Below are 15,204 nucleotides of genomic sequence, written 5' to 3'. Positions count from 1 at the left end.
ATTTTTTCTTTTTTTTCAAAGGGCCACGAAACCCCCCCTGTTTCAGCAGGGTGTTTTCACACCTCTAGTTTGGAAAAAGTCAGGAAAGTGGGCGTGTCCGGCTCTGTTTAGGGGGGAGTGTCGGAGAAGGTAAAGAGGGAAGGTGCATAAAAATTTGCATGAAAATGGGAGTTTTGATTTGGGCACACACCGATTTTCACAGAGGCAAAACAAACACAGAGGGCTCTATTTTGACCATCCATGCGCAAAGTGCAAAGCGCAGGGGCAAAAGCAATAAGGGCGTGTCAGAATCCACTTTTGCTAATTTAAGGACAGAAAAATCCGCTTTCCGCTATGGCGCATGGTCTAACAGGGTTGAGCTTATTTTCTTAATGACTTATAGGTGTGTTTTGAGAATAAACCAATCAGAGTCTCATCTCCCATTCCATTTAAGAGTCAGTTGCATCGCGCCATAGCGCATTTGCTATTTGCATGACAGACTTTGTAAGTGGAAAAACTGAGCATTTCACTAGCAAGAAAACAGTTAAACAGATCATCTACAGCGCGAGAATAAGAGATGAGCCTCCTCATTTACTTTCGCTTTCACTCTCGTGGATAAGGAAAGGTGTTGTATGCACAGACATCCATTAGCCTATAGATAATTAATTTTGTTTGTTAAGCGCAAAGATTTGTTTCAAAACTATTTCTAAATTCAGTTCTAATTTCCAGCAAACGAATAAATGAACAATAATAACGAAGTGTGTTCAAAAAACTGAGTCATATCCAAATACACATGCTGTGCCCCATATGGTCTAAAACCTGACAGGTGGGTAAATCTAAGCTTGTTTTTAATAAAATATACATATGCATATAATAAATACTACTACTAATAATAATAACATTATACAAAAGCAAATTGTTATGAATAAACTGAAAAAGCTCCCCGAGATGAAGACATAAAAGTATGGTTTTTATATTTATGTAGGCTAGAAAATAATATATTTTTCTATATTTTAATCCTTTATATTTATATCCCTAATATTTTAATTTTTCCATATGTAAAGATATTTGCGTATGGCTGTACATCCAGTCTGTATTAAGCAATGTGTAAGCAAGACGCATGGACTTTAGACTGGCTTTGTTCTGGTCTTTTGAACAGTCCATTATAGTTTCTCAAAATGCAATGCGCCACAACACGCCTCCTTTTTTAGACTAGAACGCTTATGGGCGCACATTTTAGCGCAAATGCATTTGCTATTGAAACGTCAAAACGACTCTTGCGCCAAGCTGAAACTAGCAAACAACAATTGCGTCGTGCCTTGCACTGGGTGTATGATAGGGCCCAGAGACGCAGGGCAGAAAGACAGTGACTGTGTTTACATGGATATCAGTAATCGAAGTATTTGACAATTTATTAAATGGTGGACTTTAACTGCAGTTTAGCACTTTCATTCAGGAATTTCATTCATGCTCCTGGTGACAAACGAGATATTTGATTCGAGGAATTGCTGGAAGCGTGTTTTTTAATGCAATGTTTGATACCGCACGGCGAATGAGAGAAAAAAAAGCCTCCGCATTTCTCGGAAACTTAGATGCACTCTGTAGGTAGCGTCAGAAAGCCGTGGGTGTGTAGACTATCCTGTCCAAAATGCGGCGAAAATCCTACACGATGGTAATAGTTTGAATATGGTGTTTACATGTTTACACTCGGAGAGCAACATTTAAAGCGAATCTTTCAATCCATAATATTGTAGCGATATTAACGTACTGTAAACTTTAGTAACTCAGAAATCATTTGACTAAGGTCCGTCTTTAAACACTGAAAGAGTACTGCTGATGATACGAACTAACTTTGCCATCTGAATAAACAAACAAAGACACTGACCGCTTACTTACCAAATCTGTAGAGACAGGACCATCAACACAAACTGGAACCGCGTCTTTATTAAAAGGAGACGAGCAGCAAATCCGGATTTCACCATTTCCAGATGAGAAGAAAAGCTCGGGTAAAAATGTTCCTTAGACACGTATTTCTGTCGCGCGTCGTGTACTGTAATCCACACGTGAGTCCAGCTGCGCTCTCATAGCGGGAAAATGAAAACAAAGCCTTCGATGCAGCAAATTATAAAAGCAGCACTGACGACCCGTATCTCCAAACAATTATTGTTCTCGCACTTGTTTTGGCAACACAACGTGGCGTCTCTGTGCCGTCTGAACACTGTACAGGTACAAACAGTCTTCAAAGTTATCATGCATATTAATGAAGTTGGCATACACAATAGAGCGCGCTGATTGGTTTGAACCAAGTCTTTCTCATGAATTAATGCAGCACACTCAGAGACGTCACGTAGTACTCCCAGGTACAGACAGCCACGTGACGCAGCTTCAAAAATTTGTTTCAAACCGGAAGAACAAATTTGCTCGAAATAACACAAAAACAACCAATTTTACCTTTTTATAAAATATATGTGTCCTAATAGTGTTTTTAGCAGCGTGGGACACATATATGACTGTTAACAGCTCCAACATTTCCCAAATGATGTTTAACAGAGCAAGAAAATTTTATGTATGTCTGATAATATTTTTGTCTTATGGAGAAAGTCTTATTTGTTTTTTTCGGCTATAATAAAAGCAGCTTTTTTTAAATACATTTTAAGGTCAAAATACTAGCCCCTTTATGCATTTTTTTCTCGATTTTTTTTAGTCAACAAAACAAACCATCATTATACAATAACTTGCCTAATTACCCCAACTTGCCTAGTTAACTTAATTAACCTATTTAAGTCTTTAAATGTCACTTTAAGCTGTATAGAAGTGTCTTGAAAAATATCTAGTCAAATATTATTTACTGTCATCATGGCAAAGATAAAATAAATCAGTTATTAGAAATGAGTTATTAAAACTATTATGATTAGAAATGTGCTGAAAAAAATCTCTCTGTTAAACAGAAATTGCGGGGGGGGGGAATAAACGGTGATAATAATTCTGACTTCAACTTTATATGAAATATGCATATAGTTTGTTAAGAAAGGCTTAGGTTTGTTTTTGTAATAATATGCATATTATTTGTAGTTTGTCAAAAAAACTAATTTGTTTTTAGTTTTTTTATATTTATAAACTGTATTTTACATAATTATGTATTTTATATATACTGTATATTATATTTATACAACTGTAATTTATTTAAAATATTAAAATGTAAAGTTATTTACAGTTTAAGTTATTACATTTTTACTTTTTCTATTTATTTGTTTGTTTGTTTATTTGTTTGTTTGTTTACTTATTTGTTTGTTTATTTGTTTGTTACTTTATTCATTTATTTATTTGTATGTTGCTTTATTTATTTGTTTAGTTATATGCTACTTTGGTTATTTATTTGTTTATTTTTTTGTTTGTTACTATATTTATTTATTTATTTTTATTTGTTTGTTTGTTTGTTTATTTGTCGTTGTTGTTGGCCGTCTAGCAATGGTGGGGTGGAGAAGGGTGGGTTATAAATTTGGACAGTTGCATTTCCTGAAGAAAATTCAACAAACAGTTGGCAAAAAAAGAGAAATTTTACATTTAGATTTTTTTTATTATTTAAAAAACTATTTAGAGAAAAAATGAAAAGGTCCCCAAAAAAAAAAGAAAGTTCTGACATTTACTCACCATTCACTTATCGACAGTTCACCCCAAAATGAAAGAAAAATACAAAGGCTGCAAGTGTATGGCTTTAGTAAGGGAAATACCTATTTGTGATATTTGCATGTTATATATAGTTTGTCAAGAATTATAATTTTTTTTAAAAATAATTTTTATTTGTAATTTATAATAAAAAAAATAAAAATAAAAATATATATATATATATATATATATATATATATATTGCAATTAAATATTAGAATTATTTACAATTAAGGTCTATAATACATTTTTATTTATTTATTTGTTTATTTGTTTTGTTTGTTTATTTATTTGTTTGTTTTGTAACTTTATTTATTTATTTATTAATAAAACATTATTTATTTGTTGTTGTTTGCCGTCTAGCAATGGTGGGATGGAGTAGGGTGGGTTCTAAATTTGCACAGTTGCTTTTGTTTAATATTGCTATTTCCTGAAGACAATTCAACGAACAGTTGGCAAAAAAAAAAGTAAAAAAAGAAAGTTTACATTTAGACATCTTTAATTCTTTAAAAAACAATTTTTTGTTAGAATTATTTAAAGTTAAGGTCTATAATGCATTTTTATTTATTTATTTATTTATTTGTTTGTTTGTTTGTTTATTAGTTTTTTGTTTATTTGTTTATTTATTTATTTATTTGTTTATTTGTGTGTTTATTACTTAATTTATTTGTTTGTTACTTTATTTATTTATTCATTCATTCATTCATTCATTCATTCATTCATTCATTCATTTATGGCAAAAAAAGGAAAGTTCACATTTAAACTTCTAAATACTAAGAACTATTTAGAGATTACCCAAAAATGAAAGTTCTGATATTTATTCACCATTCACTTATCGAGAGTTCACCCCAAAATTAACGTTTGCTCACAATACACCTGTCACTGTCCCATAGGTGGGACTTTTTCAGTACCTGTAGCATGGTGGCACTACTGCATTGTTTCCATTTTTTTATCAAAGGCTTAGTAAAAGGAAAAGAGTAAGCGCTGGACATAGGTTATTTCCATCTTTGGTAGTTCATTTGAGTGCATCTTGCGTAAAACATCTCCACATTTACTGAAATACATTAAAAAAACTGAACCAGAACTGATGCAACCTTGTACAGTTTGTTGCATATAACCCACACTTTTTCAACACTTCATATTTTTAAAGCATCTTTAGCTTAACTTCAAGCAGGTCTGCTACTGCTTTAAATCAATGAAACCTTTATATTCAAATAGATTATGACTGGCTATTGGCTATTGGTGCTTTATCATTTATCAAAAAATGCTTGTTACCCGTCGCTATCAACGGTTTGTTAATTATTATTAAAAATCCCCTATAGAGAAAATGAATGGAGTTTTGTTTTCAGGAACCCGGCTGTTCCAATTCTGTCCAAGAATCATTTAATCTGGTTGACTGGCCAATTAACTGTTTGTATTACGCAAAGATTATGAGGCTGAGACTAACACCAGCATGCATTTTTACAAACACAAAACACATAAACACAGCAGGACTCGCTGCTTTACTGGATGAACGTGAGATGGATCAGGAAGCAGACAATGGACTCACGCTTGGAGAAACAGTGATGTGGGGTTATCCCTCAGGATCAGCCCTAGTAACGCGAGACACAGATTCACCTTCACGCCAATTTATAGACTCTGTAAAACCACTGCCCTGAACCAGACTGTGTGCAGAAACAATGTGCCCTCATTTCTCTTTCTATCTGCAGAAATAGAAAGGGCACCGATATAAAAACCTACATCCAGAGATACTGCGGGATGAGAAAACATGGGAGAACTGAAATAATTTGATCATCAAAAAAAAAAAGTATATTCTGCCATAAGTTGTTCGTGAGGTTTCACACAAAAAAATAGACATTTTGAGAAATGTGCATGCTGTTCTTTTTATGCAATCACAATAAATAGGAACCAATGAAATGTGAGAATTATTCATATAGTATTACAGTTATTTTAAATGACCTTTCATAGTTTTCCTTTCATTTATATATTTTAATGGACATTTATATAACAAAATATCAAACTGAAGTGAATTTTTTCAGTAGCTTTATTAGTCCTATTACTAATTTATTTTACTCTCCATGGTGAAGCAGCTTCAATTAAAAAAATAAGCTAATTCGAAATACTGGTTTGAAATTCTGGCAGCTACATTATAAGTTCTGTGGGCGGCACGGTGGCGCAGTATAGCAATGCCGCCTCACAGCAAGAAGATCGCTGGTTTGAGCCCCGGCTGGGTCAGTTGGCATTTCTGTGTAGAGTTTGCATGTTTTCCCCTTGTTTTCGTGGTGAATTGGGTAAGTTAAATTGTGCGTAGTGTATGTGTGTCTGTCCTGATTCTCCAGGTTGGAGGTTAAGCGTTGAGCTAATGACCCATCTTGTAAAAATTTGATGTTATGAAACACCAACATGTGCGACTAAATATCAACTTCGATATAAAACAGTCCTCGGAGTAAGCAAGTAAGAGTAAGTAAACTCTCAGAAATAAAGGTATGCGAGTTGTCACTGGGGTGGTACCTTTTCAAAAGTTACAAATTTGTACCTAAAAGGTCCATATTAATACCTCAAGGGTACATAAAAAGTAAAAAAGTGTCCCTCTTAAATTTTTAGGTACTAATATATGGTTTTGAGGTACCAATATGGACCCTTAAATGTGTAACTTTTGAAAAGGTACCACCCCAGTGACAGCTCGCGTACCTTTATTTCTAAAAGTGTACATGATAAGTTCTGTACATATTAAATCCCAAATGTTGAACAGAAATCACAATCCCACATGATGGGGCTGTAATGCTTACAGAGTTCATTATTTTTAGTTTTACACACAAACATACACACTCTAAAAAAAGTTGACTCAACTCGCATTGCAAGGCAACTTTTTTGAGTTGTGTCAACTTTCAACCTGACTCAATTTAAGTCCACTCAAAAAAGTTCTGCAGCAAGTTATCTTACAATTTTAAGTTGAGTCAACTTTTTTACAGCACACACACAATTTAAAATAGGGTGGAATGAACTGGAAATACATTGACTGAAATACACTTTGATTTTGTTTGTTTTTTATAGCTATTTTTTAACTGTATAAATATACATACACTAAAAGGTCCAAAGTTTGGGGTCAGTTTTTTCATGTCTTTTTTTTATATACTCTACCGGTCAAAAGTTTGGGGTCAGTTTTTTTCCAAGTTTTTTATATACACTACTGGTCAAAAGTACTATTACCATTAATAATAACAAAATTAATAAAAGTAATAATAATAATAATTATATAATAAGTAATAATTAATATTAGAGTGATTTTTAAAGGGTGATGTGACTCTGAAGACTGGAGTAATAAAGCTGAAAAATCATCTTTAAATTCCCTGGAATAAATTAATAAATTAAATTATAAGCTTCTTTTGAACACTTATTTTACAATTTGTAAATAAGTTTGGTCACACTTTACAATAAGGTTCATTAGTTAATGTTAATTAATGCATTTACTAACAACAAACAATGAACAATAAATTTACTACAGTATTTGTTCATGTTAGTTAACATTAGTTAATGAAAATACAGTTGTTCATTGTCAGTTCATGTTAACTCACGGCACATTAACTAATGTTAACAAGCATGGACTTGGATGTTAATCAAGCATTAGTAAATGTTCAGTTATGATTACTAAATGCTGTACAAGTGTTTTTCATGATTAGTTCATGTTAGTAAATGCATTAACTAATGAACCTTATTGTAAAGTGTTACTATAAGTTTTCTGTATTTTTCTGTATTATTGATTAAATAAAGGCAGCTTTAGTGACCAGGATAAGCTTATTTTAAAACATTGAAAATCCTACTGACCCCAAACTTTTGACCGGTAATATATATATATATATATATATATATATATACAACTGAAGTCAGAATTCAGAATTATTAGCCCCCCTGAAATATTAACCCCCCTGTTTTTTTCCCCCCCAATTTCTGTTTAACGGAGAGAACACATTTCTAAACATAATAGTTTTAATAACTCATCTCTAATTATTGATTTATTTCATCTTTGTCATGATGTCAGTACATAATATTTTACTAGATATTTTTCTAGACACTTCCATACAGCTGAAAGTGACATTTAAAGGCTTAACTAGGTTAACTAGGCAGGTTAGGGTAATTAGGCAAGTTATTGTATAATGATGGTTTGTTCTGTATCAAAATAAAAAATCTAGCTTAAAGGGGCTAATAATTAAAAGCTGATTAAAAACAGCTTTTATTTTAGCCGAAATAAAACAAATAAGACTTTCTCCAGAAGAAAAAATATTATCAGACATACTGTGGAAATTTCCTTGCTCTGTTAAACACCATTTAGGAAATATTTAAAAAAAAAGAAGAAAAAAAAACATTTAAGGGGGGCTAATAATTCTGACTTCAACTGTATATATGTGGCTCTGAACAATACAGTCATAAGTGTAATTTACACATCTGAAAGCTGAATAAATATGCTTTTGGTTTATTATGATTCAACAATATTTGCCCGAAGTACTATTATATAAAAATATAGAAACTGAGGGTGCAAAAAATATATAATCTAAATATTAAAATGATCACTTCTTAACAATGCTCATTTATATTCAATAGTGTTGATATATTTATGGTGGGAAATGTTTTAATTTTGTTCCCATAAACCGTTCAAATGATAGCTAATTCACAAAAAGCTTTCATATGACTTTAGCAGGCTTGTAATTGAGCATCATTGGAATCATTTTTGATGATGGTTTTATTACCCTCCTGCGTCCCCTTTTTTGATGTTCAAAAGCCTCGGTTCCTATGGAAACTAATTGCATGACAAAGAACAACATTATAATTCTCCTTTTGTGCTCCCTGATGACAAAAAAGCAGTCTCAGATCAAATAATAAAACAATGACATACAGTATTAAATGAATTTTTAGGTGATCTGTCCCTTTAAGAAAGAGAAAGAGAATATCCGACTGGGCATCCAAGTGTAACACCAGCCATATGGTCATTACATAAATGTGGCAGTCTCACTTGAAGTCCCTCGAAGGCTACTTTCAGCATACATTCTCTGTGTGTTCTAGATGAGACGGCGCTGAAAACTGCCAGCATCTCCTGTGGACAGCACTTCTTACTGATGGTTTATATGACAAGCACCTCTAGCCTGAGGGGACGCTCTATTACTGAAAAGCTTGTTTCTCTCATAGACAACTCAGTAAGCCTTACACCTTCCCTCAAGTGCTGTTCGATCTGTCTAATTTATTCATTTTTAGTAAAACATTGTAAAAAAGAGATTTTACCAACTGATTGATCGGGATGCTAATTACGTATTGATCTCTTTTTTTCCATTTAAGAGCTGTTTCCCTCTTGATCTCGTACTCAATAATCATCATACAGTAGCCGTAGGCAGACAGAACACTGGCTGTGACTCGTTTAAAAATGAATTTGCACGTCCAATTGTTTTGCTGCAGAAGCTGTAATGCTATTGTAAGGGTTCCTAATTTTGTGTTGGAGGTCTCATACAGTTGGCCAATTCATTACTATGTTGCATTCACTCAAAAAATGATGTTTGCAGCTTGTTCAAACTACCTATTTAAAATGAGCTCAAACAACACAATTCTTAATGTTTTTTTGAGGGGAAGACTTAATTGTTTTATATTAAATTTGCAAAAATGAATCAGTTAACTTAATTCCTTCATGTTGTCCCAACACAAATCAACTGTGTGAAACCCAGAATTTGTTTTAAGTGTATTATTATTATTATTTTATTGTATTATTTTTGTTGTGTACACCTGCTTTTAAAAATGCTGTTGTAAATCCAGTCACAAGCAGACAACACTGTACAAAATGCTGGGTTCCACACAATTCCTCCATGATGTCCTGACACAAATCAGTTAGCTTAACTTAATTTTTTACAAATTTAAGTGGATTGAACATAAAATAATTAAGTTGCCCTCCAAAAAAACTCTAGAATTTTGTTGATTCAGATCATTTTAAATATGTAGTTTGAGCAAGATAAAAAGTGCAAGTGCAAATAAGGCTTTTGATCTAAAGATGTTGTTTTTATTCAGGCTTTTTTTTTCAGGATTTATGCAGGCTTGTTATTTTATTCTTATATTTTATTATAAGTTTTTTTATTTTTTTATTCATTCATTTATTTTTTTTCAGCTTAGTCCCTTTATTAATCAGGGGTTGCCACAGCGGAATGAACCGCAAACTCATCCAGCATATGTTTTTTATGCAGCAGATGCCCTTCCAGCTGCAACCCATCACTGGGAAACACCCATACACACTTATTCACACACATACACTACAGACAATTTAGCTTATTCAATTCACCTGTACCACATGTCTTTAGACTTGTGGGGGAAACCGGAGCACCTGGAGGAAACCCATGCGAACACGGGGACAACATGCAAATTCCACCTAGAAATGCCGACTGACCCAGCCGAGGCTCGACCTCCACCTCCAGCACTATCCTCTGCGCCCCCGCACCGCCCCTTTATTTTTCTATTGTAATCCTAATTCTTTTCTTTTTTTTCTAATATTAAAACACTTTTAATCAATCACTGTTGTGTTAAAATTGTGCTCGATAAATAAAGTTTGCCTTGCCTTCCCCTGCCAGAAACATCTTGAGCTTATCCACTTTTGGCCACTTCAAGATATAGTCAAAACAGATTTAATCAGATTGGATTTGTTTTGTAAAAGCCAACTCAGACTCATTATTGACACGTACACCATATACATTTCTGGAGGTCACAAAATACGTCCCAGGAGGTAAGTTTTTCTTTTGCAGTTTTTGTTTTCGTGAATCCACCAGAGTCCGCTGTGTACGATTTTTCAAAGCTCAAATTCGAGAGTGCTCGAGAGTGCTATTTGCTCCTGCTCTTCTCGCGTAAATCCACCAGAGGCCGCTGTTGACTGACTGACCGACTGACACCTATAAAGACCTATTATCTTTATACTGATCTAACATTTAATTGTAATGCAATGTGCTGTAAGAAAGTGCACCAAATCAAGGTGTTCATATTATTCTGTGTTGAACTAAAACACATGGATTATGATTTGCAGCATAGGCTACTGTCATCAACATCCTTTCCATTCATTTGTTTTTCTGTTCACCTGTAAGCTGCATAATATGGGGTTGATTATTCAATGGCACTCATGCAATGTATTGAGCTCTCCGGCAAAAGAGTTGTAAAGCTTCATAAAATATCCAAACACTGGTGGTCATAAGAGACACAACTAAACACTCAGAAATAAAGGTACAAAAGCTGTCACTGAGGCAGTATAATTGCCATGTTCACAGCCAGGGGTGTAGCAAACATTTAAAAAAAAGGGGGGGGGGCGGGGTATTGACAGCTGTATGAGATCATACGTTCATATAATTATTAATCACCTGTTTCTAAATGGTCTGTCTCTAAAAGTGAGAGAGACGGACAACCCCATCCCCCCCACTCCCCCCGGTTGCTACACCCTAGCTCACAGCTAAGCATTTTTAGAACAGCCCTCACATTTCTAACGCGCAAAAAACACATCAAAAAACACATGTGCCCTTAAAGTGAATAAGTAATCCATGCAGGTTAATCCATTTTAAAAACTTTTTAATCAAAATCGAACCATTTGTTTCCCCTGTGGAATGGCTGTCCTTCTCTGATGATGTCAGTTTGAAGGCTTAGGCAAATTTGCTTAGCCACGTCTCTCTACCTGTTAGTTTGTTGCAAGTGAAAGATGAGAGGGGAAGCAAACCTACTAAATATATTCCAACACAAGCTTGTTATGGATACATATCCCTGTCTACATTTCTGGGGAGCTCGAGTTATGTAGCCAGAGGTATGTATGGCTGCATTTTGTCTTTACACCATGAACAAACGAACGTTATGGGGTGGTATGATGCCACCAACAACTTCTGTTAATTTTAGCGGCTACCAGCTGACCGCTTACCTCTGTACGGATGGGTTTTCCAGTGTTACCAGTTTGCCCAGTAGCTCACCTCATACTTAGGACGTGGAGCAGAGTTGACTGTGACGATGGGGTTTGAATCTGGCGAAGAACGGTTCCAGAAACCAGGTAAAACAAAAGCAAAAAAATTATAACTAAATAAACAATAGGCTGAAAACGCGGTGAAATCACGTGGCTATGACGGCTTTTCTTTTTCTAGATTGCTTTTGAAAATGCTATCGGATGGGTTTAGGGAAGAGGGTGATGGGTCAGTCGATCAGTCATTCAGTCGACAGCAAGCTGGTCTTGTCGGCTGAAGTGTATTTATGCAAGAAGAGGACATGCAAGAGGAATTTGTGATCATCAAAAAGCATGCACAGCGCCCTCTGGTGCATTTGCAAAAACAAAAGCTGAGAGTAGACCTACCTCTGGTTACGTATTTCGCTGTCCCCAGAAATGTAGACCTGGTATCCGCAATGAGCAAGGGTTGAAATACTCTGTTTCAGTTGTAAATATGTCACCCTACTAAAATAAAAATGCAGTAATTCATACAGAAATTAAGGTTCCATGAGGTAAACTTTTATTGTTTTTAGGTACTAAAACAAATCAGTACAAATATGGACCTGTAATGTACACTATTCAATTCAATTCAATTCACCTTTATTTGTATAGCGCTTTTACAAAGTAGATTGTTTCAAAGCAGCTTCACATAAAAGGTCATAGTAAATAGGAACAGTGTAATTCAGTTTTTAGTGTTTAAGTTCAGTTCAGTTGAGCTCAGTTCAGTGTGGTTTAATAATCACTACTGAGAGTCCAAATACTGAAGAGCAAATCCAACGATGCGCAGCTCTACAGATCCCGAACCATGCCAGCCAGTGGCGACAGTGGAGAGGGAAAAAAAACTTCACTAATTGGCGAAAGTGAAGTAAAACAACTTTGAGAGAAACCAGACTCAGTTGGGCACGACCATTTTAATTTCTCCGCTGGCCAAACGTCTTGTGCAGAGCTGCAGTCTCAGCGGCGGAGGCTGGAAGCTGGCCTCAGCAAAGACTCGTCTGTCCCTGGAGCATCACAGGAATCAGTCTCATGTTCTCCACTCCTCCATGACCACCACAGTAGCTACTCAGGATATGACCTGGTCCAGGATATGGAAACTTTGGGATCATCTCGTCTTGGTCTTGGATCGAATCAGTGACTCTGCATAGCCTGAGGGCCTCAGGAAGAGTATCCCCAGGTGGAAATGGAGAATAAAGAGAATTATTAGCATAGCTGCTGTTCATAGTGTATATAAACAAGATGCAGAAACCTGTGTGGAAACCCGCTAAGTGGTGCACTGAGTGTATGCTTTAGTAAACAGATAGGTCTTTAATCTAGTTTTGAATTGGGAGAGTGTGTCTGAGCCTCGGACGTTATCAGGAAGGCTATTCCAGAGTTTAGGAGCTATAAATGAGAAGGCTCGACCTCCTTTACTCGACTTTGCTATTCTAGGTACTACCAGAAGCCCTGCGTTTTGAGATCTTAAAGAGCGAGTTTGATTTTAGCGAGACAGAAGATTGGTTAGATAAACAGGAGCTAGATTATTTAAAGCTTTATAGGTAAAAAGCAATATTTTAAATTCAATACGAAACTTAACAGGCAGCCAGTGTAAGGAGGATAAAATTGGAGTGATGTGATCAAATTGTCTAGACCTGGTAAGAACTCTGGCAGCTGCATTTTGTACTAATTGAAGTTGACACACATGAACCTTTTAAAAAAGTACCACCCCAGTGACAGATTTTGTACATTTATATATTTATATATTAATACCTGGTGGAAACAGTAAAACCTAGCTAACTACTTTTGCTCAAATCACTGAAAACACACAACTGCATCTTTTTCACCTACAGTATGTCCTAAAAGTATGTACTTTGAGTCTGAGTTCTTATTTAAAAGAGCATGTAAAGTAGGTTTGTTTTTCAGCACAGAAACTGTAGAAAAAAGCATCTTCTTTTCAGTTAAACCACCCAAATTTATCCAGATCTCAGCTACAACTACAGTGTATGACAGTCACAGTACACATCATTCACTGACAGCCACTAAACACCATTGTGCAAATCTGAGACATTAGGTTACAAACCTGATAATGTTTGTGCAGCAATTACTGACTACTTATTTCAGGCAGTGTCTTTCTTTTGGGAGAAAATAACATTTATGGTAATTTTTTTATTTTGATAACCTTTACATTCACAAGTAACAATACTACACAATACCTGAAAAGTAATATCTGAAAAGGCATAAAAGGAACACTGTATATTTCACATTGGGCCCACAATAACTCAAGCCACAAGAGACATAATAGTGATGAGCGATCAACCGTGTATATATGCGTTTTTGTCATCCACACAGTAAACCCACATTTAATCAATATCCCGATCAATTAAAGATGCTCTTAAAGTGATGCCTTGACGAACCTAAACACATTCATGCAAAATGACAGAGGCAAAGGAAACTGCTATCAGATCTTTATTCAGTGCACTGGAAAAAAAATAACTACTAAGCCTTTGCAAAAAGATGTAAGAATGTCCCAAATATTGTACCCAAGTTGTATCTGTCACAAGGGCAGGAATAACAAAAAAATGTGCAAAAAGTTTCTTCACAGATGGCAGAGTTTGGAACTGTGTATGTGTGTGGGGACACGCTGTCTCTAAATGTCCTGCTCTCTTAATGTCTCACTCAGCCATTAAAATCAGAATGTGTTGAACTCGTTCTTGCTCAGAAGGTCAGACAGCTTGCAAGGTAAGAACTCTTTACTTTACTTTGCTGAGGATTGCACATCTCTCCCAAATAGAGGAATGTATATTATGGTTATTTTTTATGTTAGGTACTGCTGCTGTTTTATTTTATTTATTTTTCATATTATATATACATATGAGCAATATCACAGTATCGCACTCGTAGCAGTGCGATATGGCTATATATTGGCACTTGTTGGAGGTGTGCGTTAGTGTCCCACCAGTGACAATATACAGCCATATCGCACTGCTACAAGTGTGATATTGCATTTATACAACAGTTTGATGGCATAATCGTGGATATAGCAAAGAAAATCAAACACGGAGAGTCTCAAAATCCTTTTGTATGGGGAATTACTTTCTTCCACCACTCATTTACATCTGCAGCTGACAGCAGAACAGCAGAAACGATTGTTTCTTCACCAACGTCAGTTTAGAGCTAGTATTTGAATGATTCTCTGTGTATGTGATTTTGCTCAACTTTTAATGTTATAAGGCTGAACGGCATAAAATGCCAACAGAATAGATTTCAGAAAAAACAAAATAGATTTCACAGTATTTCTTTGTTGAAATCAGGATACCACAGTAATTAACCCTGAAAAAGCTAAACCAGCGTAAACACTACCAGATTACTTTTGTGTTTGCGATAAGGAAAAACACTAAACACATGCAGGCATTTCTTCTGTCTTTCTACTGAACTAGTCTGCAGTAACAAGGAGACGCATTAGAAACAAGCAGATGGCCAACCAAAAAGTAACTCAGGGTTATGCAAAGAGTAGCTGACAGAAAATACATACATTCCTAATATCTAAGTTCCATCTCACACGCACTACACTACAAATACTATGGTATAAATATAGCACTACAACATAC

The sequence above is a fragment of the Danio aesculapii genome, chromosome 19, assembly GCF_903798145.1.
Source record: "Danio aesculapii chromosome 19, fDanAes4.1, whole genome shotgun sequence".
In the NCBI taxonomy this organism is placed as follows: Eukaryota; Metazoa; Chordata; class Actinopteri; order Cypriniformes; family Danionidae; genus Danio; species Danio aesculapii.
Note: the sequence above shows the minus strand (reverse complement) of the source record.